At 38.9% G+C, this 26,460-nt stretch overlaps 1 protein-coding gene across 7 annotated transcripts in view; it reads right to left on the reverse strand.

The window, feature by feature from the left end:
- The window catches only part of LOC150083755 (protein FAM13A-like), a 423,536-nt gene that overhangs the window by 370,228 nt on the left and 26,848 nt on the right, over positions 1–26,460 (reverse strand). Inside the window, exon 1 of one of the 7 annotated variants that reach the window (XM_090378194.1) lies at positions 25,974–26,046. The exons of 5 other annotated variants lie outside the window; for them this stretch is intronic. The gene's annotated coding sequence lies outside the window, so the exon portion shown is untranslated. Of the gene's footprint in view, positions 1–25,973; positions 26,047–26,460 lie in introns of those variants that run through there. One more of the 7 variants, XM_090378195.1, reaches the window with a different exon arrangement.

Consider the following 26,460-nt stretch of genomic DNA (forward strand, 5'->3'; position numbering starts at 1 on the left):
TAAGCCACGATCCCAAAGAATTAGAGGAAAATCTTAATCAGTTATGCACAGTTAGTAAGGATTTTGGACTAAAGATGAATATGGCTAAAACAAAAGTAATGATGAACAACTATGCCACAGAAAGGGAAATAATGATTGAAGGAGCAGTAATTGAAAAGGTGGAGTCATATACTTATCTGGGACAAGTTATTAGCTGTAATATTGATAAATGGCTGGAAGTCAAGAGAAGAATAAATTTTGGATGGATAGCATTCAGGAAATATAGTCACATACTGAAGAGCAATATCCCAGTTTGTCTGAAACGTAAAATAATGAACCAATGTATACTCACCACCATGACTTATGGAAGTGAAACTTGGGCACTCACCAAAAGAATGAAAGAGAAGCTGAGAACTACACAGCGAACAATGGAACGAATTATTCTGGGACTCAGACTGTTAGATAAGAAGATAAACACATGGATTAGGCAGCAAACTCAAGTAAAGGATATTCTTATCAAAACTAAAGAACTAAAATGGCCTTGGGCAGGACACATAGCTCGAAGACATGATGACAGATGGACTAAGAAAATAACAGAATGGTACCCAAGAGGAGCTAGAAGAAAACCTGGAAGACAAAGGCGGAGATGGATAGATGAAATTCACGAGTTTGTAGGTAGTAAATGGATGGCCAGTGCTCAAAACAGAAGGAACTGGAAAGTTGCTGGAGAGGCTTTCATCCTGCAGTGGATTGAAAATGGCTGATGATGATGACTGTTTTAATTGTAAAGTAGTACCAAAAGCAGACACACATTTTTGGTAAGAAGGAGGAGAGGAAGACCAGATAACCGATGCATAAAAATTACTGAATTACTGCATCTAGCAGCACAAGGATGTTTTGATCTGAAATTCTAACGAGTTCTTTTCGGGTTGAGAATCGTGTTTACCAGTGGCGTAGCTATCACGTAGGCAGGCAAGGCAATTGCCTCCGGGCCCTTTAGGGGCACGGCGTCTTTGGCTGTCTCCTCTTTTTGCAATTTTCATTAAGTAGGGGCCCGAACATGTTCTTTGCCTCCGGGCCCGAAAAAGGTTAGCTATGCTACTGGTGTTTACCATCCAGAAAAATCCACCACAGAATACACGCTGTTTACAGACAGATTCACCGACAACTCATAGCATTAGTCACTTGCACAAAAAAAGCAAGCAGCCACTCTTGTACACTTCTAGAAAAAAAAAAAAGGTCGGATAGGTTTGCCTAACATGTAAGGCCTTAAATAATTCTCTGTAAAACTATTCATTGACACTAATAACTATTGTTTTTCAGCAGGCCCGCACTCTTCCTAAACTACTGTGATTTCCAAACATGTCTGCAATGCTGGACATGTCACCTAACCAGAGCTTTATACCAGGAACCCCCGATCTTTTCAATATACGTAGCACCAAGTTATGCTGGCTGAAGTTCACAACTTGCATCACAGGCCACACACTAGCGCATCACCCTGAAAGGGGATGCCTGCTGTCCACGATACTTTTTTCTGGCTTTTGCAGTTGTTTTGCATTCATCACAAGGTATATACGACGCAGATGTGGGAAACCACCGGTGGCGCCAGACCCTAAATATTATGCCACTATGCTGCCTGCTGTCTTTTGCAAAAATCGGTGAACGTACAGAGTGGGTTGGGAATCGAAATGCATTTCGAGGACTTCACATAAAAAAATAATTGGAAATACAGGTACTTTTGACAACAGTTCCGATCTCTATCCTAGAATCGTGTAAGTATTTTTGCAAATACTCTATAAGGAATGCTCACCTTATTAAAAATAACTTGAAACACATTTCATGAAAAAAAAATTAAAAATTAATAAATTCGATTAAAAATAAATAAAATTGATTCATTTTATTAATCAATTCTTCTCATCAAATTTAAATTAACAGTGTTCAAACATTCTAAGAACTAGTTGTTTATATAAAGCGTTAGTCTTCACAACAGAAACTTTTCTAGAGTGGACAGTTACTTCTGTCGGGATATGATAATCAAATTTTCAGTACCTGATTGCAGCTTCTCGCCAGGTTGACTGTTCTCCACTCCCCGAAGCAAGGAAGATATAAATTCTTCTTTTCTTTTCAATATTTTTAGAACGGAATTTTAAAAACAGAAAACGAAATTTAAGTAACGTTTAGATAAGTAAAGACATGGCTTTTGGTTCTGAGAGGTAAACATGCATGCGTGTCAAAATGCAGAGAGAGAGAGAAAAAAAAAAAAACACGCTATAGCTTAGCACGATTTTAAGCACTATAGAAGAGTATCGTTAGGTTGTTCACGAACACAGTGGGGGATCGCGAAAAAGAGGTTAAAGACCCCTGTTTTATATAATGGATCATCACCTCTTTGTCTTTACTGGCAAAGTTCCTGTATATCTTTTATTGAAACCTAGCAGCCTGTCTGCCTAAGTAAATGTGCTAATAACTTCTCTGCACCACGGGGAAATAGTGAAACCATGTCTGATTCCACCACGGCAAAATTTTTTTGCGTCTCCAATGAACTCAAGCTTCTTACTTTCTAGGTAAGAAGTTCAAATAGGCTTCCTGAAATGCAAATAGAGGACTTTTCATTTAAAAACGTCATATCTTAACTGCCGTATTTCAACCCCCCCCCTCTCTCTCTCTCTCTCTCCCTCTCTCATTCAATATATCTTTCATCCACAATAATTCGTAGTACCAACTATTAGCAGCGCGTTTCTCAGCCCAACAATTTGTTGGTGATATCGGGTGCAGTTGTAGCGTGAAGGCGTCCCAAAACAGATAATGAATTAACTTTATCCACCTTTAGAAATTCTTTCTACACTGAATGGTCAGAAATCCTGGGATACCTAACTAGTAACGGGTAAGCCCGCTTTTCGACCGGATAACGGCAGTCATGCGAAGAGGCACTGAGTCCACTAGTTCACGAAAGCGTTCCACAGGTATTTCCATCCATGCTTGCTGCACCGCTGTCCACAATTCTGTCGCATTCCTGGGTGGAGGATCCAAAGCTCGAACGGACCTTCCCACAGCATTCCAAAGATGCTCTACAGGATTCATGTCTGGTGAACGGGGAGGCCATTCCATGGTGGTAAAATCTGCGGAATGCTCTTTGAACTATGTTCTAGTCACCACAGCTCTGGGTGGAGAGGCGAATTGTCCTGCTGAATGGGTACATTGCCCTATGGGTACATGATGACCATGTAGGGATGCAGATGGTCTGCAAGAATGGACACCTAACCTAGACCGTTCAGAGATGCGTCTAGACGTATCAGAGATCCCAACGTGTGCCAGCTGAACACGCCCCAGACCATTACCGACCTTCCACTTGCCTGAACAGTTCCTTATTGACATGACGGGTGCATAGCTTCGTGCGGTTTCCACCAAATATGCACCCTCCCGTCCGCTCGAAATAACTGGAAACGGTACTCATCAGACTAGGAGACCCGTCTCTAATCATCCAAGATCCAGTGCCGATATTCTTTCACTCAGTTGAGGCGTAGAGCCCTGTGTCGTGGTGTTAGCAATGGGACTCTGGTGGGTCGGCGGCACCCATAACCCATGCGGCTAATGATCACATGATGGTCTTGGTGGAGACGTTTCTGGCACCTCCCTTGTTGAAGTCGGCGGTGATTTGTGCCACTGTCGCTCTCCGGTTAGCTGAAACAATGCGAGAGAGATGTCGACAGCCACGTTCATCCACCACCACTTTTTTTTTTTTTTTCCCTCCCATTCCTCTTCAAAATTGTGCTTTTGTCTTCTTATTTCTTAGCTACCTTTTTATTTATCAGGTCCACTTTACAGATTTTCTGTTTAAAATGATTTAGGTGGAGATGGGCTTTTGCCTGGGATACCACCCTGACACAGTATACACACACACACGCCCACAGCGCTGTCCACGATGATATGTTATTCCGGAAATGGCGTATTCCCGATACACTTTTGATACTGTCGAAAGTGGATAGTGCGATTTCTGTACCACATGCGCGATAGAGTGACCCACTATAGTTGCATCAGGCACCACTATCATACCTCTTTCATAGTCGGTTAACTCACGACGTTTATCCATACTGACAACGAATTACCGTCTACGTGAATGCAGTGATCCAGGGTACCTATATACCCAGTTGAGGTGTAGAGTCCTGTGTCATAGTGTTAGCAATGGGACTCTTGTGGGTCGGCGGCACCCATAATCCATTGCGGCTAATGATTGCATGATGGTCTTGGTGGAGACGTTTCTGGCACCTGCCTTGTTGAAATCGGCCGTGGTTTGTGCCACTGTCGCTCTCCGGTTAGCTGAAACAATGCAAGACAGATGTCGACGGCGACGTTCATCCAACACCTTTCTCCGCCCACAGCGCTGTCCATGATGATATTTTATTCCGGAAATGGCGTATTCCCGATACACTGTTGATACTGTTGAACGTGGATAGTGCAATTTCTGTACCACTTCCGCGATAGAGTGACCCACTATAGTTGCATCGGGCACCCACTATCATCCCTCTTTCATAGTCGGTTAACTCACGATATCCATACTGACAACGAATTATCGTCTACGTGAATGCAGTGATCCAGGGTATCTATATATCTGCCAAGCGGTGGGTTCGTCCACTAGCGAGAGGGGTGACAGCGTCGCGTTGCCCAGGAACCAGATATCCCGTGAATTCTATCCTTTCAGTGTACTATAGTTAGCCAACGTGTCCATCTTCCTGTCATCATCAACCTTATAAAACAGGGCTTCGCTTCGGATAGTAGTTCGTAAAGAACTTGGCTACTTATAACCATCCGACTTCTGCTATATAGCAGTTCCTTTTATTCCAAAGTAGTAATTACACTCAATGCCACATTGTTTGAATTCATATATAAAAAGTTTCTGTGAGACCGAAGGTGTTACCAAAAAACAAGAATTGGATGTAAGGAATAAATGATTCCTTATATCCCTTGGGACACCTTCACAATGCTTTATTGGATTGGTCAGAACCGTTAGACGTCATTTTCCCATAACGCCATGATTCCCTTATAGTTATGCTATCTTATCAGTTCCGTGACGGTGTGTTAGTTTCGCTACTTATCGCCCATTTCGAAAATTGCCTCAGATACAGTCTTTGTTACAAATCAGCGGAATTCTCTATAACGGCTTTATACAGTAACTAAACGGCTTTATACACTCCGGTTGTAGTAGTGGCATGTGATGCAAGAAAGCATGTGTATGAGCTTATGCAGCATCAGCCAAAAAATATATATATATAAATAAATAAATCACACCATTCCCTCCAAATCGAGGCTCACCTCGAATGGTTGGCATTCGAGGTGAGCGGACGCGCTTAGACAGGGCTCCTCAGTTAAGTGGTTTACTTTTGGATAGTGCTTTTAAATATTTGATTTATTTAGATATTGTTGGATTATTTTGTTATAGGTTTTCCTGTAACTGTTTGATTTTAATACTATTATAGATATAATTTTTTAAAGTTACTTTCATTGATATTTATTTAATTTGATAATGGTAGTTACGAGATCTGCCTTAAACACGTCACAGGGTATCGTGACTCACACGGAAATAGCAGATGGCGATTTACGGGTGAGTCATGATTTAATCCGTTGTGGAACCTGTGGAATGTTTTCCAAGGTCGACCTGGTGACTAATCCTACCTCACATGGGGATTCTTTTCTTTGTGATCGATGTAAGGAGTGCACCGATCTTAAATTACAATTTGGTGCACTGAGGGAACAATTTGAGTCCCTGAAAAAACGAGTGCTTGCCCTCGAAAATAATGCATCTGGGAGCTCGTCAGGGATTCAAAACTCCAGCAATCTACCAAGTGATGCACACCCGATTCGAGCCTCAAAACAGAAAAACCAAGTGCAAACTACTCTGGTTAAAAAGGACATTGCATTATTAGGAGACTCCATTGTCAGGGAAACGGGGAATATTTTTTGTAATAAAGATAGGTGGAGGAGAACCAGGGTATGTCTGCCGGGAGCAACTATTGATGATGTCACCAACAGACTGTCAGATTTTAAAGGGGGTAAAGAAAATATTATTATTCATGTGGGGACAAACGATATTAAACGTACACGATCTGACGATTTGTTGGAAAAATACAGGACCATGCTGAGGAAATGTCGCGAGCTAGGCCATAATGTCTATGTGTCTGCAATTCTGCCCAGACACGATAGGAGGGATTATATGTTAAGAGCCTTGTGGATTAACTCAAGATTTGAAGGAATCTGCAAGGCTTTAGGGGGTAAATTTCTATCAGCATGGCCCACACTTGTAGGTAGAAGGAATTTGTTTTGTAGAGACGGGATACACTTAAACAAAGGTGGTGCAAAAGTTTTTGCCAGTATTATTGAGGATACCTTAAAGGTTCAGGGAAACTGCTAGTTAGGGGGGATGTGGGTAATACTGACACGCGTTTATCTGATAATATTGGTCAAAGTAACTCTTGCACATACCTCAAGAGTTCTTATCTGTTACCCCAACTGGACGTATTATCTAGATGTTCTGGGGGCACAAACGTTTCACGTGGGCGGGTAGCTAATGCCAGGGAAGAGAGCCTAAAAAACTTCAAGGGTTGTGTTAGGGTTGTTAAATATACAAGAACAGTAAATCTTAATTGTTTATACAGTAACGTTAGAAGTGTCGTCAATAAAATGAGCGAATTCGAACTGCTGGTTAAAACAAGTAACGCGGACATAATAGGGCTTACAGAGACGTGGTGCCACCCGGAAATTGGCGATGATGAGTTTCAGTACGGCTTGTATAATGTATTTAGGAAGGATAGGTTAGATAGAAGGGGTGGTGGGGTAATGCTTCTTATCAGAAGCAGCCTGAGTGCGACGATAGCTTTCCCGGATTCAGACGTTTCACATGCTAGTACAGAGTCTGTATGGTGTGAGATAGTTGGAAACAAAGGTATAATGCGAGTAGGAGTAATCTACAGACCAGGTGATTGTGAAGATTATGACAAAAGCCTCTACGTGCAAATGGAATGGGCAAGTAAGCGTCAATGCCTTATTATGGGTGATTTCAATCTGCCTCTAATTGATTGGAGTAAATGGGAAGGAAACTCGACATGGGGAACAAAATTTTTAAATCAACTAGATGACTGTTATTTGTATCAACATGTCAGGGAAAATACTAGAGAAAAGAATATCCTAGACCTCATCATCACACATGAATCAGATGACATAACAGGGCTGACAGTAGAGGAACCAGTAGCAGGAAGTGATCACGGAGTTCTACGGTGGATGATGACGAGAGAGGTAGCAGAAGTAAAAGGCAAAGGAATGGGTTTTAATTTCAGAAAAGGAAATTACGATGCCTTAAGGTACTACATGGCCTCTATTAACTGGGTAGATATCGCGCAGAGAATGAATACAATTGAACTGTGGTACGCTTTTAAAACATTAATCACAGATGCCTTGAATGCGTATATACCATTAAAAAAATACTCCACGAGGAGGGTTCCAAGTTGGATGACTAGTGAAGTTGCCGCATTACTTGAGCAGAAAAAGGTGGCATGGAAAGGTTACAGAACAATAAAAAGTACTGAAGCCTATAACAGCTACAAGGTGATGTGTAATAGAGCCACAGAAAAGGTTCGACAGGCAAAGGCAGTTTATGAGAAATCACTAGCAAACAGAGCAAAGAGGGGGGATAAAGAATTCTTCACATATATAAATGCCAAGAAGAGCAGGACAAACCAGATCGGACCTTTATGTAAGGGAAAGGGGATAGTATGTAAGGGAAAGGGGATAGTAATAAATACACCAGCTGCCGTTGCAGATGAACTCAACAGTTATTTTGCATCGATATTTACAAATGAAAAGCCTTTTGTGGCAAAGGGAAATTGTGGGAGCGAAGTTAAAAAATATGTAATTAATGATATTGAAATTTCGCAAGATTATTTAATGAAAAAACTTTCGAGCCTACAGACCAGTAAGGCTCCTGGAGTTGATGGAATATACCCTATAATCTTAAGAGAGGCGGCAAGCGAGTGCATTGAACCATTGAGGCTAATTATGCGAGCATCATTAGACTCTGGGGAGATTCCCTTGGATTGGAAAAGTGCAAATGTATCTCCCATACATAAGGGTGGCTCTAAAAGTGAAGTTGGAAATTATCGACCTGTCAGTCTGACTTCAGTAGTAGGGAAAATCATGGAGGCAATGATCAAGGGTGGAATTCAGGATCATTTGGATCAAATTGAAATTCTCAAGGATACTCAGCATGGTTTCGTAAAGGGAAAATCATGTTTAACAAATCTGGTTCGCTATTTCGAAAGGGTCACTCACGAGCTGGATTTAGGGAATAATTTCGACATTGTTTATTTAGATTTCAGCAAAGCTTTTGACTCAGTCCCACATGAGCGGTTGCTTTATAAGCTGGAACAGGTTGGAATCACTGGGAAAATCCTTAGATGGATAGAAGGATGGCTTCAGAGCAGGAGGCAGAGGGTTGTGATAAATGGCTATTCCTCAGATTGGGTTGATGTAAGAAGTGGGGTTCCCCAAGGATCAGTATTAGGACCACTGTTGTTTTTAATTTTCATAAACGACATTGATGAAGGGATAGAGGGCGTGATGTCTAAATTTGCAGATGATGTTAAAATTGGTAGAGTAGTTAATGATCACTGTCAAGCTGAGCTTCTTCAGAGAGACCTAGATAGACTTCAGGAATGGTCAGAAAAATGGCAGCTGTGCTTTAATCCAACAAAGTGTAAGGTATTACACCTGGGAAACAGTAATCCCAAAAAAACTTATTCACTTGGTGGAGTTCAACTAAAGCCAGTACTGGAGGAAAGGGACTTGGGTGTTACGATACGGTCAGACATGAAATTCTCTGAGCATTGTAAACAGGTTGCAAGGAAGGCCCATGGTGTCCTATCAATGATCTATCGAACTTTTGCAAGTAGAGATAGGGACGTGATAATCCCATTATATAAGGCTTATGTTAGACCACACTTGGAATACTGTGTTCAAGTATGGAGACCGCACCTGAAGAAAGACATGAAAGACATCGAGCTTCTTGAAAGGGTGCAAAGAAGGGTAACTCGCCTGGTGAGATCAGCAAAAGGGCGTCCTTATGAAGAAAGACTTCGAATATGTGGGTTGCAGAGTTTGGAAACTAGACACCTTAGAGGAGATTTGATTGAGGTGTTTAAGGCTCTGAGAGGCATCAGTAAAATGAATGAGGACAAAATTTTCAAGATTACAAATGATGCTAGAACTAGGGGACATAAATTCAAGTTACGGGGGGAAATGTTTAGATTGGATTGCAGGAAGTTCTATTTTAGCCAGCGAGTTATAAATTACTGGAATAAGTTGCCTTCATGGGTGGTAGAGGCCGACAGTTTGGGGAAATTCAAAGGTCATCTGGATAGTACTTTCGGGTAAGGGAAGCACATAGGATGATAGGTTTAATTTCCTTTTTATTTATTTTTTATTTTATTAATTATTATTATTTAGTTATTTATTTATTTATTTTTTTTGTTTTTATCATTGTTTTGTTCGGATTTATATTTTTTTTATTTTTTATTTATTTATTTTTTTTTTTTGGCTGGTGCAGCATAAGCCATAGGCTTTCTTGCACCATGCGGCCGTTACTAATACTAAATGCCTGTCCAGTTCCTCCTTAAATTTATTCAAGCTATCAACTTCCACAACGACAGATGGAAGTTTGTTCCAGCAATTAACCACCCGCTGGCTAAAGGCAAATTTCCGCACATCTATTCTACATCTGTCTTTTCTTAATTTGAATTTATGCCCCCTCAGGTTCGTAATCTGAACAAGTGGAACGATCCCATCAGAATTCAGCGTGCTCAACCCATTCAAGGCCTTATACACCTCAATCAGATCACCGCGCAGGTGCCTAGTCTCCAGCCACTGCAATTTGCAGAACTTAAGCCTCTCTTGGTAAGAGGATCCCCTCATTCCCCTCACCAATCTTGTTGCCCTTCTCTGTAAACGCTCAAGTAAATCTACATCCTTCCTAAAATGAGGCCTCCAGACCTGTACGCAGTACTGAAGGCGTGGTCTGACCATTGCCTTATACAGAGGGATAAATCACCTCCTTTTCCCTGCTAGCAAAATTCCTATGTATCATTGACAAAACCCCATGACCTGCCCTGGCAGCCTGTCTGCATTGCTCAGAAAACTTCATATCTGACGGCACAATTACTCCCAGGTCTTTTTCATTTTCTACCATCTTAAGAGTAGTACCACACAGTTGGTACGTTTCTCTGGGATTACTTCTACCCAAATGCAGTACTTTGCATTTGTCAAGGTTAAACTTCAGTTGCGACTTTTTAGCCCATCTGCCCAAATTATCTAGATCCTGTTGCAGTAGCACACTGCCATTACTGTCATTAACAACCCTGCCAACCTTTGTATCATCTGCAAACTTCGACATTAAGCCTGATATACCTTCATCAATATCATTGATAAATATACAAAACAACAGTGGACGCAACACCCAACCCTGTGGGACTCCACTAATAACATTAGTCCATGAAGAGCAGCACCCATTGATTACCACCCTCTATCTTCTCACACTCAACCATCCTTTTATCCATTGTAGCAACTTACCCTTAATACCATACTGCTCCAATTTGTACAATAGTCTTCCATGCGCAACAGTGTCAAAAGCTTTCCTGAAATCCAAATATATGATATCAAAATTATTTTTTGCATCCAGTTCCGTTGTAGTTTAGTAACTAAATGGCTTTTTCTTCAGTGTAATTGCAAGCCGAATTTACTGATGCCTCCTGCCGCCTTATCAAACTAACCTATTCTTACAAAGAAGACCTTGTGCCACATCCTTAATTATGGACTCCAATAATAGCTTCCGAACCACATGGCTTTTCAAATTACAGTTTCGTTTAGCACTTTTAAAATGCAAATCGTAAGGCGTAATATTTATATTACTGATAACTAGTTCTTTTTAGAAAGCAGCATCATTTTTCTTTTCGTAAAAATGATGCGGCCAAAGTATACTGAGGAAGACAATGGGATCTATATATTGGGTAATAAAGTAGGTCAATAATTGGTCCTTCAACATAATCTTTGATGCTGTAAAAACCAGAGCGTATATTGTTCTGCTAGACGTACCTGGCTACATCAATAACTGGGACAATGGTGGCTGGACACTCCCAGGAAGAACTGTGAGATGCTCTGGTCCAATACAAGAAATTGTATTTTCAAAAAGCATTTTCCTTATGCCACCTTGACGCTCTCAACTCCCTTGAGATGGCCTTGAACTTCTAGGCTAGTGATATCTCAAACAGGACAAAACTTCAGATTCTGGAGTTTTAGGACAGAGGTTCTAGACAGTTATGCATGTGCTGCAAGTTGTAAAATCCCTTAGTAGTTTTATTTATATTCCTATAGCACGAGGTTCACTTTGATTTTTAAAATTTTAATTCATATGATTGTTCTGATTTTAAAGTATTTTGTAAAATTCCTCTTGTAATCTGTATAGGGAATCACAATCTATTATTATGATTGGACTTAATAACTGAAGCACACTTTTTAACCTTTCCATTCACTATTTGGGGCACTTTTTTCATACAGAACTGACATAAATAAATAATAGTAAAATAAAACTATCAAAGTAATAAAAATGTTGAAATTTTGAGCCTTTCTCCATGAAAGTCATCGAATAGTTATTTCACAAATTTTTAATAAATTAAAATTATGTCTTAACACCAACGAAAATAGTTTTCAGAATATCCTCAAATTCCTTCTTCCTTACGTCCAGAAAGCAAACTCTACCAGGAAGTAATAATTTTAACATGTCCTTGAACTTTGGCACAACCATCTTACAGGTACTCTTTTTTTTATCCTCACTTTGTTCATTATTTTTTCTTGAATAATCCGCCCAGCGTTAGGGGAAAAAAGAAAGAATGCAATTATGAAAAATTAATCTTGTAAGTGCAGTTGTTTAAACAAACCAAGGGAATTTTGCTATGAAAATTTCATATAAAACTGGCTGATAAGAATATTTAAAAAAAAATATATCCAAAAATTAATACAGAAGTCAATACAGATAACAACAGAATGAAGACAAATAACGTCAAATGAAATAAATTACTGAAACCGAAAAGAAATGGAAATTCTGAGAAACTTAGAAACGCCCATCAGAAAATAAAATAATAATAAAATAAGTAAATAATAACCATTAACTGCATCCCACCAGCATTAATGCACCCCACTTTTGCATTTCAGTTTTAAAATTGAAGACATATTGGGTGTTGGCCATTTAGCTCGATCCAAGTGCAAAAATACATTTCTGCATTTATCTTGTGAAAAATTCTTCATATAACATTAAAACGTGTTGAATATAATATTTATTAATTAATAGTACACTAGGTCCAAAAGTTAAGTTAAGACCATAAAATATGAGATATAAAGCAAAATATGTACTTCATTGAATCTATCATATAATTTGCGGAATAGTATTATTATAAGATCATGGAGTTCTCTGAGCAGTGCAGACGGGTGCCAGGGCAGGTCATGGGGTTTTTTCAATGATATAGGGATTTTGCTAGAAGAGACAAGGAGGTGATTATCCCTTTGTATAAGGCAAGGGTCAGGCCACACCTTGAGTACTGTATACAGGTCTGGAGGCCTCATTTTAGGAAGGATGTAGAGTTGCTAGAACACGTACAGAGAAGGGAAACAAGATTGGTGAGAGGAACAAAGGGGTGCGTTTATGAAGGAAGTTCTGCAAGTGGCAGCATCTGGAGACTAGGCACCTGCGAGGTGATCTGATTGAGGTATAAGGCCCTGAATGGTTTGAGCACGCTAAATGCTGACGGAATACTTCCGCTTGCTCAGATTAAGAACCTGAGGGGGCATAGATTCAAATTGAGGAAAGACAGTTGTAGAATAGATGTGCGGAAGTTTGCCTTTAGCCAACGGTAGCTGATTGTTGGAACAGGCTTCCATCTGTTGTTGTGGAAGTTGATAGCTTAAATAAATTTAAGGCTGAACCAGACAAGCATTTGGAGTAACTGGACGAATAAAATGGGAAGGGTTTTTGGGTTTTTTTTTTGTTTTTTATTTTTTGGCTGATGCTAACCTATAAGCTTGCTTTCTTGCATCATATGCCTCAACTAATGCTAATAATACTTGATTATATTGAATTTTAAAGTAAAAGCAAATAATTGTCTACTGAAAATAGTATCACTTTTGCATAATTCTAGCGTTTAATAGAGAGTACGATAACGGCTCCCCCATCTCCAGGACAACTAAACACTTAAATAAATTTTCTGTTTATACTCCGGGACGACCAAACGGTCAGAGGAGTTCACAAGATAGAGAAAGAGAATACAAGAAACAGAACCGTATTTAGCAGTCACGGACTTGAACCCCGGTCACTCGAGGCACGTGTACTTATTCACCGGCGCGCCTGACCACTGGGCTACGGCGGCCTTCCACAACAAGCTCTCATTTTGTTCATAACGATGATGAGAAGATCATGAGGCAATAAATTCCCTCCTTTACAAGAAAATACCTTAAAGCATATAGGATTCTGGAAGACTGTTTCATAATTCGATCCATAAAGCAAACACGTTCGATTGGTTTAGGTCCGGAGATCTGGTTGGCTATCCAAAGATATTCTCACTTTGAAGGAATTTGTCCACCAGTTGAGTGAGCAGCTCTACATGCGCACTATAATCGTCCAAGGTAATGAATCCAAAGCTTATGGTACTCCTTAAAAAGGCTCACACAGGACTCAAGTATCTCGTCGTCCTTACACCTCTGAGCCCAGTTACCTTCCTCAAGAATATGGTGATCAGTGCCACCGTTCATCATGATGCCTTTCAAATCCACCATTGCCGCTCGACAGCAGTTCCTTTCCATAGTGTTGAAAGGATGTGAGAGTTGCGCATTCTCTCTCTCTCTCTACCTCTACATGAAAATAGGCAGAGAGCGGATTAAAGTTGCATCTCGACTCATCTATCATAAAAATATTGGCCACATGGTTAGATGAGCCACTGTATTCATTTCCTATGATACCTCACTGTTAAAGCCGGATATCGGCCTATCTACATCTGCTTTCAAGACACCTCTACTGACGTTGCCATAACCTTGAAATTGCCGTTCTTGAGACTTTAAGGCTTTGGCCGCCTCCGTTGACGACTGTCACACACCAACAACAGCTCAGAAACTTTCAAAATCTACGCGTTACACCTACAGAGGGTTATTGTTATTTGGTTTTTTTTAGGAGCATTAGCAACTAAGGTCATATTGCTCCGGGAATATGCGGTGGTCATTCCCTGACCTTTCCGCATCCTCCGGATTTGGTGATGACGAGCTCGAACCCCGGTCTAATCAAGAAGCGTGTGCTACGCACTGCTACTCCTTCCCACCTGGCTACGGAGGCGCCCACCTACAGAGGGTGTAATGGGTAGATGGTATGTGTGAGAAAGAACGAGAGAAATTAGAAATGAGTGTAACGTGATGCGACACTTTTTTTTTTTTTATCCTGCCTGGTTTTAACGTTCTGGGGCTAAAAATCCCGTCATATTCAGATTCAATACGCTTAATTAAATTAAGGCGTCAAATATAATGTAATAATTAACATAATCATTTTAGTTGGTTGTATTAGTCTTATTAGTTGGTCTAATAATATTTTAGGGCAGAAAGCCTCAAACTATGACATTAGTTAATGTATTTTCATCATTACTACACAGTTGAAATGTTTACACAAAATAAAGTTTGAACACTGGCATCATTATTGTAAAATCTCATGTTGTGAAATCCTTACACTGTACTTCAAATAAGTAACGCTTCTCCATTAGAGATGGGAAAGCGTTACTTAGTTACCTTCTCTAATGGGAAACTTTACTTATTTTAAGAATCCTTCACTCACTGTGAAGGATTCCACAATATGAGATGTTACAATAATGATGCCAATGTATAAATTTCGGTTTTTCCAAAAAAATTCAGCTATGTACAGTAGACTTTCAGAATAACGGCACCTTCGGGGATTCAAGGTGCCGTTATTTCGATTTTTCCGTTATCTAAAAAGTTTTATTTTTAATATATTTAATGCAGAAATAATGAGGCTAAATCAGAAAGAGAGAGATTAAGAATGTAATTTTATTAACTGCACATAAAAAAAAAAAACATGTTGACAATCCAATGTTATATTCTACCATTATATTCTGCTTACGCCCCTTTCTATTTTCTTTATTATATCAAGTTTAATCTGCGCGTGTAACACAGTGGTATCGTCAGCGTCCTCCCCACACCGGGTAGAAAATACCCGGGCTCGAATCCCGTCGATGACGCGAGGAACTTTTATGGGAGTTTTTCGCTCCGTGGCTCAGTTAGTCGGTCTCAGGCGTAGATAGCAAGGGTTTTTCGTCCACACAGCAAAACAGGCAGAGATTGTACAAATCGAGCAGAGAACATACGCAATTTACAGACACAATACATATGGGTATATGAATTAACTTTCAGGGTGACCCTAAGGTAATAGTTTGTATTTATCAAGTTTATCAATTAGCATTAGCATTAATAGAGGCATATGATGCAAGAAAGCAAACTTATGCAGCATCAGCCAAAAAAAAAAAAAAAAAACCACTCCCATTTTACTCCTCCGTTCGTTCGAAATACCTGTCCAGCTGAGCCTTAAATTTATTTAGGCTATCAACTTCCACAACAAGGGATGGAAGTCTGTTCCACCAACCAACTACCCGCTGGCTAAAGGCAAATTTCCGCACATCTATCCTACATCTGTCTTTCCTCAATTTGAATTTATGCCCTCTCAGGTTCTTAATCTGAGCAAGCGGAAGTATTCCGTCAGCATTTAGCGTGCTCAAACCATTCAGGGCCTTATACCTCAATCAGATCACCTCGCAGGTGCCTAGTCTCCAGATGCTGCCACTTGCAGAACTTCCTTCATAAACGCACCCCTTTGTTCCTCTCACCAATCTTGTTGCCCTTCTCTGTAGTCGTTCCAGCAGCTCTACAGCCTTCTTGAAATGAGGCCTCCAGACCTGTATACAGTACTCTATGTGTGGCCTGACCATTGCCTTATACAAGGGAATAATCACCTCCTTATCCCTGCTAGAAACATTCCTGTATATCATTGACAAGACACCATGAGCTACTCTTGCAGCCCGTCTGCACTGCTCAGAGAACTTCATATCTACCTGCACAATTACCCCCAGGTCCTTTTCATTCTCTACCACTGTCAGTGTAGTACCACACAGTTGATACGTTGCTCTGGGGTTGCTGTTTCCCATATGTAGTATGTACTTTACATTTGTCAATGTTAAACTTCATTTGCCACTTCTCAGCCCATCTGCTCAACCTTTTCAGATCCTGTTGCAGCAGCATAGCGTCAGTAGTGTCCTTAACAACCCTGCCAACCTTTGTATCGTCTGCAAAGTTGGACATTAAGCTTGATATACCATCATCAATATCATTTATAAATACAGAAAACAATAATGGACCCAACACTGAACCATGAGGGACTCCACTAATAACATTAGTCCACGATGAGCAGAGGATTTTTTGGTTTTTTTTTCCTTCATATGGCCTCGGGTGACAGTTTCATTTTTCCACAGGAAACTCGGTTTTTCATCCAAGGAAACAGAAAAATCGACCATGGGCGCAAGGCACCAGTACCTTAATTTTGTAAATTGTCTCATTTCACCGTAAGACTTTATATAATCCATGTTGTTGCTTTTGTGCAATTAAAAACAAACCAACTAATCAGTATGACATTAGTTAGTGCATCTGCATCATTACTACAGTAGATGTCGAAATAACGGCACCCCAAATAACGGAACATTCGAGCTAAAGGCACATTGGAATCGGATGTTTACATACAGCGCTTTAATGCTGTTTACAGCGCTTACATACAACACTTTAATGTTCTTCTATGTATTAGGTTTATTAACTTTAGGAGCTAGAGTGAGAGGTTTTTAATTTAAAATAAATGTAAAACAGCGGTATAATCCGCGATATCAGTACAGAATTCCTTTCAAAATAGCGAACGTAAACAAATATAATAATCAGGTGACTTGCCGTTTTCTTTTTTCGACACTGCAAGCCATCTGCGCTGTATGTAAACATCCGATCTCAATGTGCCGTTAGCTCGAATGTTCCGTTATTTCGATTCTTCTCTAGCAGGAAGAATTCATAATTTCCCCAGAGGTTGTGATGCACCATAACAAATTAAACAGAAAGCAAAATTCCCCCCAAGAAAAAAGGAAACTTGACAAGGGAATTGGAGGGAAGGGGTCGCGGATTTTATTATTTTCAAAAAGCTGTCGACAGAAGTAGATGATTAAAAAAACAGTAATATGCTAACTACACCGTCAATCGCAACTAACAGTCGCGTGCTGCATTGATCTCCCTCATAAGGCTCCGAGTACGAGGACTCAGGAAAGAATAATGGCAAACAGTTAATAACAGCAATACCATATATTTATTGGTTGCATTCCTTCAATATAACCACCACCCGTCTTCGTAAGCTTTTTTCCATACCAGCATAGAATTATTTTAGTTTCTAATTTTTGACAGTTCCCTTAATTTTCATACATTAATAATTGCCCAGACAGCGAAGAAAATTAATTGGTAACACCTAGTGGACAAAAATACCCAAGTTTCCGTGACGCACACCCACTTTTAAGAGGTCAGGATTCCAACCCAACGCCAAACCTCAAAAATGTAGAAAATCAAGGAAAGAATGTGTAATTATCTCTACTATAAGTTCGCAGGCCGGTTGAAAAATCCTACATCTCCACTTGACATCGTTTAATTCGGCCCCATTATACATCTAGTAGCCACTTTATATCAGTTACTCCTATCCTTTTCGGAAAATGCAGCACGCCTTCAGTAATAACAACATCAAAGCTGTATTATGTGAAACTCAGTTGCAAGAATAGGCAGGACGAAAGATTTATGTGAACTTTGAACAAGGTATGGTAGTCGGAGCCAGAAACTTAAAAACTCTGCTGGGGTTTTCACGCACGGCTGCGTCTCGGGTGTATCGAGTTGGTTATTGTACCAGCTCGATACATGCAATGAAGAATGGAAAAAAAAAAAAAAAAATCCCATAAGACCAAATAACATCCACCTAACAGCAATAATTTCGGAAACAGCTCGTTTATGAAGAAGCCAACAGAAGCTAAAGATTTGTGCAGGTTAATAAAAAAAAGTTACAGTCAGTCAAATAACAATTCAGTACTCAACAGTGATAATTTAAATTGTATTTCTGAACACACAACTCGTCGTACCTTATCACGGAGGCGTATCGCATCTGACAACTGCAACTTCTGTCAGCAAAGATCAAAAATATATGGTAATAGCGGGCTCAGGAATATCAACACTGAGCAGTAGAGGTTTAGAAAAAGCTTGCTTGGTCACACGAATCCTGGTTCTTGCTGTTTCGCGCTGATGGTCACCAGAAAATGGTGAAACCCTGCATGAGTCAATGGACATGTGTTATTGTTAGGGCGGCTCCTAGAACGTCAATTCAAATCCGCCTCGTATTACTGTAGGTTTTAACAGACTATGTAAACTAGGCCAGACTATGAGTGCATGAGTCCATGGGCCCATCCTGCGAGGAGTAAACAATGCAGACTGGTGATGTAATGACGTGGGGAGTGTTTTCGTGGTGTCGACTGGGCTCGCCGATACCAGTGGAACAAAATTTGGGTGCTACAAGTTATCTGGAAATTTTTTCCGATCAACGAATTGGCATCTTTCAACGGTATAATGAGCAGAATTCTACAGAACTTGTTTAAGGAATATACAATTGAATTTAGCCTACTGTAGTGGTCTTCTCAGTCACAAGATCTCAATCAATTGAGACGGTTAGTCGGGAAGCCGCCTATAACTAATTTATAGTTACATCTTAAATATGCTAAATTTTATCTTCTTTGATGGCGTTAATTACTTTCTCAACTGTGTTGGCTAATCGCGAATTTATTCTGAATACCAAATTCATAAGGGTTGAGGAACTTTGCGTGCAGCTCTGTTCCCGGCACGCTTTACTATTTTTCTTATGCAGATACTGTATTTCCAAATTTGGTGTGTTTTTTTTTGTTTTTTTTTGACGTCGTGTACATTTGAACAGAATGTAAGTAACCTCGAACAACATACAATCATACTGGTCTCACTATACAAAAATAAATACACGTGTACATAAATCCAGCTGAGCTGCGTAGCAAAAAAGACATTTTTACGTATTATTGATGAGAAACAAAATGTATAACAGGTAGATAGATGCCTCGATAAAATTTCTTAAAAGAATTTTTACAATTCCCTGCTGAAAGTAAGAATTGTAAAAATTAGTTGCGTGAATAGTCTCCTATTCACTCAACTAATCTTAAGTCAGATTTTAAATAGTCTGAAATGATTTCGCATCCAAACTTCAGTTATGAGTCAATAGTTGGGAACATATTTGCATGAAAATCCCAATTACAAAAGGTATCTGAAACTGTAGTACTTTTACCATGAGTGGCTTGAAGGTTGAGAAGATGAAAAAAGATATTTGTTGACATTACACTTCAGGAAATACGTGTGAAGGGAGGTTGTTCCAGAAAGCGGAAGTTGAAGGAATAAATGAATAAGAATAAAAGTTAGTTTTGTGGGTTCAAAGTTGGACAATTAAAAGATGCTGACGTAGGTTTGTGTGTATTATGTGTGTGTTCTGTTGTTATGTTCTGGCCTCTTGGCTACCCAGAAGCATAAGTCACCTGGACAGATGATTCTGGGTACTCGTGCACACCACGGGAAGGTGGGCCAGTCCCAGCAAAACACGTACTGTCTCAAGAGAGACTCTGACCCACCTAGTGTTGCCAGAAGGTGGGCCAGATTCCTCTGGGGGCCCATTTCAGAGGGAGGAGGAAAAAGAAAGAAGAGCGTTAAAAAAAAGAGGTACAAAGGAAGGAGGAAAAAAACACAACCACCCGTGGTGCAGTTAGGAAAAAAAATTTAAAAATTAATTAATTTAAAAAAACTAAAAAATTTAATTAATAATAATAATAATAAATAAAGAAATAATAATAAAAATAACAATGAAATAACTTGCCTGCATACGAGTGGGAACTCAAGGCAGAGCGCGTGAAGAACAAAAACATAATAAAAAAAATAATAATATGAATGGAGAGCTTTGTAAGAGAAGGGTTATTAATTAACCTAACTGTCCTCTTTGGAATGGAGTGTAGAAGCCCCCAAGAGAGGTTAGAGGCACCGCCCCAAAACGTGGGAACAATATTCCATGGTAGGATTATAAAAAGTCATAACAGGCCTGTAGCAGAGTGATTAAACGTAAGGGTACAGTAGTACATTTGAATTCGTGGTTATAACTACTCGACTGCTAAATATGGTACTGTTCTCATATTCTCTTTATCTTGTAAATTCCTCTGGCCCATGTGACTCCGGTGAATAAACGAAAAAACTATTTTATTAGTTAAACGTAGTTATCGAAGTGCTGAATGAAAGATTGGCTTTATAACAATAAAGTTTATTTTTATTGCGCCCAGCACCTCAGAAACTGCGTATCAGTCAGTCATTCGAATAACAATCAATAACAATAAAAATGATTAGTGTGACGATCACTAAATTTTTATCTAAAGGAACTTACTCGCCTAACAGTACCCAAGTGATTACCTTAAGACTGCCTTTCAAAGTGAAGCCCCTGAATAGCAATATCTGCTCTTTTAACAGGGACAAACAGTGCTAGGCATCATCTCTCTCTCTCTCTCTCTCTCTCAGACATATCTCTGAAACCTTAGTAAGACCTAGTAAAGTGGGATAATGTTACAAATACAAAAATGATGCATTCAAAATTATCGATTTATTCCAGATTCTGATAAACAATCTGCAAGCAGTGGACGACATGGTTCAGCAGTTACAGAAAACAGTTTGAATCCATTTGATCCACGCTCTTCAGAGAAAAATACGGCAAGATTGAAGTTGGTCATGAAAATGGCACCAAACTCACTACGGTGAATGGAAAGGCACGGCCAAAACGTGATGCAGATCTTCTCCTTTACCTACAGGCAAAAATTAGGGATGTTACTCCTTTCTGAGGGGGGAGGAGTGCATCTCATTTCACTTATCACAGGGCCAACGAACCTTTTTAGAGCTCTTTTCAGAATAATTCATGATAGGTTTAAAAAAAAAAAAAAAAAAAATTGCGTGCCCGCGCACTACAACAAAATTTTTTACCTAGCAGTTAAAGAAACTTTTTCTTAAGTTTCTTTAACCACTAGTAAAAAATTGGGATACCACCGTACGTCGCGTGCCTCAGGTTCGGAAACCCTGCACAATTAGAACTTCCATGGCTAGTTCTCATCATAATCTTACAACTAAGAAATGAGTTGGAATGCATATCGGTCAAGGAGTAGTTAGAGAATTATGCAATAAGGTAGCGATAGTGATTTCAGGACGTAACGTAATACATGCTGCACAACTCTGTTAAAGAAAATTAATATCACAGCTTAAAGGTCATTAGAGTTGGATGACTTCTCTACATCTACAGCAAGCTGGATCTTAACAATAAAATTCTCATCAATACCATTCACGCCCTTAAGATATGACAAGGAAACTTGTTCGATTTTTTCTTAACACTTTAACGGTTAATGGTCCTGTCAAAAGAGGAAACGTGTCTTGATAAAAAATTATAAAATAGGTCCCACAAGTACATAGAAATTGGGGTGGCGTTAATTTGCAATAATTTATTATAAATTTAACTCAGTGTATGGTGTCAAGTTTTGTCTCTGCTGAGGAGACAAAACTTGACACAATATATTAATGCAACAATAACAATATTAATGCAATAAGATGGCAGTCTGTGTTTGCAAAGGAGCGATATGATGCCCTTTGTGCAATTTACGCATAAATATACAAGACAACCTGTAAAATATGCTATTTGACTGCTTAATATGTACAGTAAAAGATGAAGATAGCACACTTTGGTTGCAAAAACTTCATGCAGTAACAAAATGGCCTCACCGAAATTCTGGAATGGGCCTCTTTGTGCTCTTTAATAATTTAACAATAATAAAAGAGGTACAGTCGAGCCCTCTTCTAGCCGGCAGTGGTGGTATGGTAGTTTCGCCACTGGTTTCACATACAGAGAAAAAAGAAAATAATAATAATCATACATGTACGATTGAATAAACCAATATATTACATAAACAAATTTTGCCACTAAAATACACAGATATAACGCCATATGTGTGAGAATTATGAATCAAGCTTCCTCATCAAACTATACATTCATGTGGTAAAGGGCAGAAGCCAAAGCCCACTACCCCCACCGCGATAACTTTAAAAGCAAATAAATGTGGGGATCCTATGCCGATACGCTTGTCATCGTGTAACACCGAGGAAGGTATTAGTCCAGATAAACCACTTAACACCAGAACTCAGAGGGACGAGCGGAAAATCCCCTAGTGGCTACTTACAATGTGATGTGGGAATAGTCCATCTCCCCTCAATTCAAGCTATTGCGTGTGGCCTTTATTCTTTGTAAACCTGATAAGCAGCATTAAATTTTGCTAAATTAAATTTTGTGGTTCAGAAATGAATCTATTACCTAGAAAGGGGCCTTATCATGGCGGCTCAAAGCGAAGAGCTTGTGCTGAGAGACCCTAATAGAATTCTCTAACCACATTTGTCCTAGACATCAGAGGTGGTAATAATAATATCAGGCAAAAACAGTCGCAGTAATCCTGATTTACTGAATTTTCTCAAGGGGTCTACTATCTGATGGATATTATATAAGCAGCTGTGTTCTGTAGAGGTGGAAATGGCACTTACATCGCCCCACCTCAGCAGTCTGCATTTGCTGGCATTCAAAAATCCTCAAAGTACTAGCGAATAATATAGTAATTTTTGCATAATGAAGCAATGATATAATGCAACAATCAAAATTTTTCATCCCTTGCAGTGAAAAATTTACAGGTTAGGAAAAGAGTTATCGTTTATTGATAATTGTATAATGATGTTTTCCCCCTTTGATTAGCTGTGAAGTGCACGCACCTGCATATAATACTTTTATGGGAGTTGGCTTTTCTGCATACATCCCCTCCTCCATCAGAACTCAATATGGATTAACGGCGACAACTGGCAGGGCCCATCATAATAAGAAGAATGTCTCCTGTTGGAAGCAAACTTAAGCGAACTCGAACGGATATATATGAGAGGCTCATAGATTCATGTGAGTGTCCTTGTTCTCCGCAGCCAACCTCCTTTGGAATCACCTAAATTCCGCATTTACTTTCTATATGTCTGTTATATAATCGTATGCACTTAGTTTTAATCCATCTGCATTATTCAACGAAACACTGGATTTCATTAGCTGTATCCTCAGTTTGCTAATGAAATCAAGTACAGCTTTATGTACGATTCATTTTCTCAAGCCATCTTGAGAAAAATGTAAGAAAAATCTGGAAAGATGTAAGCAGTGCTGAGTAAGGGTTTGCTACCCCCTTTCCCGGTTAGTTGTGCAGCTCACATATCTGAATACAGTGCTTTTTTTTTATTTATTTTTTATTTGACAGATCATTCTTTATATGTCTCCATCAGGGCACCGGTGTGAAGAATGGGGGAACGAGGCTGAATATCAACATGATCGATCGCATTTTTTTTAGTATGCAAGAATTAAGATTAGTATGGAAAAGTATGTGAAATTTCTTGCCTAAAACTACCACGAAACCCTACCTAACGTTGAGAGCTATGTAAATTCGCTTCTCAGCCTCCAGGTGACCAAGGCTACAGTGAAGGTGCTACAAAATATTGCTGACATGATTTTATTGACATGTAAAGAGTAAATTTTTTGTATCAATCTTCACCAAACAGCAATTTCCTTTATCAGACGTTGATTCTGTACCAATTTAAAATAAGACACGACAGCTGTCTCGCAATGGATGCGTTCAAATTCTCGCCAGGTGGCACATTTATAAACTAATAACACTGATTGGGGGAAAAAAAAAAAAGAAAAAAAAAACATTTTTTGCGCTTCCCATTAAAATTCAGGGTGATTCTTGCAGATTTGACGTTGCTGGATTCAAATATGGCAACCGTATAATTGTAACGCCCACCAATTTTAAGGGAGAAGGGATTAAAATCAAAACCTAGTTTCTAGTAAAAAAACAACATTTCATATATTTTAAGAAACGGTTACATACAGTATTAAATATTGAACAAGGGGTCTATTATCCTTTTTTTTATTTACAAACCTTTCACCGTGTTCGCCAACGACCGCTCCCAAATTTTCAGGAAAAAAAAAAGTCTAAATGGGAATGTAGGAAATGAAGCTTTTAAGACATGTGCATCCCAACTCACTGCACGCTAAAATTATCTCATCCACAATTTCACTGTAATTTTGTGATTTCTCATTGCCTAAAAAGTTCCGACAGACGTTTTCGAATGCCTTCCAGGCTCTTATTTCTGTAGCATTTAATTTTTCAGTGAATTCCTCATCTTGCAATAGCAGTTTGATTTGAGAACACAGAAAAATTCCCTTTTACCTTGTCCTCACTGATTCGAGGAAACTTTTGCCTCAAACAAGAAAATTCTTCTCTTTTTTTGTCCATCACTTTCACAAATATTTTTATCAAACCTAGCTTGATGTGCACTGGAGTTAAATAGATTTTTCACTTATCCACCAAAGGAGGATGTGTTACATTTTTCTGACCCGGTGTAGTTTCTGGCACATTGGCCATTTTTTTACCTTGTAGTAGCATTCCTTCGCTCGGCTGTCCCACTCGCATAAAAAGCAGCAGTATTTAGTGCATCCACCTTGCAACCTAGTCAGCAAAGCTATCACTTTTAGGTCTGCACAGATGTTCCATTTGTATTCTTGATTGCATATTTTTTTGGATGTGTGTGTGTATATATATATATATATATGGACCCCCCCTATATATATATAGGGGGTCCACGAACATTTTTTTCATTTTTGAAGAGGTCCGTAAACTTTTTTTTATTTTTTTTGGTGTTCGTAGATCTCAGTAGTTTGGGAATCGCTGTTCTAGAACATTCTGGAACATGCTCGAATGCTCTATAAATCTCCCGAATGTTTTATGCAAAAAAAATAAAATAAATAGATAAAATAGACAGAAAAAATGATTAAACCAACTGGTTTTCGGTCATTAACCTATGATATTTAAAAACTGAGGGTGATGAAAACTTTTCAAGCACATATCTGAGTTTTTGAACATATTTCCTATGAGAATCTGTCGATATTATTTCAGGGGATATTACTGATGCCGACCAGTGTGATTAGTAAACCGTTATTTTTTTTAAGAAAATAATCCACTTCTATTACAGCTAAACGTATAAAGTATAATTAAACATTTAACATAAGAAATATTAAATATATACAGTATTACATTTCAAACATTACTCTTTGTACAAGGAGGTTATATTCAAATAACGATTTTGTAAGGCAATCTTAATTTGCAGTAGATAAAAGCATACTTGATTAAAAATTCATAATTTCTGATTGGTGTGTGAGTTATATAAACATACATACACACACGCACTAAAATTATCAAAAAAATTTGTTAAGGAAATCGAATATGAAATACTGAAGTGTTATATAAACAACGAAGCTGATGCAACATCATCGCAAGAGACATTCACTTTCCTTTTTTCCTACAATTCTCACAATATAATACTGTGCTGCACTACAAGCAAGAATATTTACGTTTCTTTTATTCTTTTAAAATTAAGATAATATTTCTCGTAAGGGAAAAAACAGCAAGGTTTATTAACGAGGTAGCAGAAGGAAAGGTTCCGTACTACTACGGAGATTCGCTATTTACTAGTGCACACAAAAGGAAGTTCCAAGAATGGCTACATGCACGCAGACAAATGGCAATATTTACTTCTAAAAAATATCAAAGACGCATCATTTTACTCTTGAAAGTAAGTACCACCTTATACACTATGACCAAGTTTGAATAATTAGGTTAAAATGGACCCACCTCAAACAGAGAATACCGGTCATGCTCCCGAAAGCTACAGAAGGTGACAGGAAGCTGCAAACGCTCGTGCGCGTATAACAGCGGATGACGTCATTACGTATTTCCTGGTGAGCCTACTGGTCGCATTGGGCACCGTAGAAATTTCTCGAAGGATGCGTGATATGGGGAACGTCTTTACCAAAATAGGCGTGGCAATAACGACCCCGTACGAAGGCCACCAAGTCGTGATAATTAATTGCAGACAAAAAAAAAAAAAATACTATGTTTATACACAGAACTATTATGAGCGCATAATAGTTCTGTGTATAAACTTATGTACGTACATAAACTTTTGTGAAAATAAAAGTCAGTTAATTAATAAATAAATTAATAATTAATTTATTAGTGGTAAAAAGTGAACTGAACCACCTCATTCTCCCAGACCAAGTTGGGTTGCAAATCTGGATTACATACTGGTACAAAAAAAAAAAAATAATAAATAAATAAA

This window comes from Mastigoproctus giganteus, chromosome 7 (assembly GCF_048544385.1).
Source record: "Mastigoproctus giganteus isolate SK-2022 chromosome 7, ASM4854438v1, whole genome shotgun sequence".
In the NCBI taxonomy this organism is placed as follows: Eukaryota; Metazoa; Arthropoda; class Arachnida; order Uropygi; family Thelyphonidae; genus Mastigoproctus; species Mastigoproctus giganteus.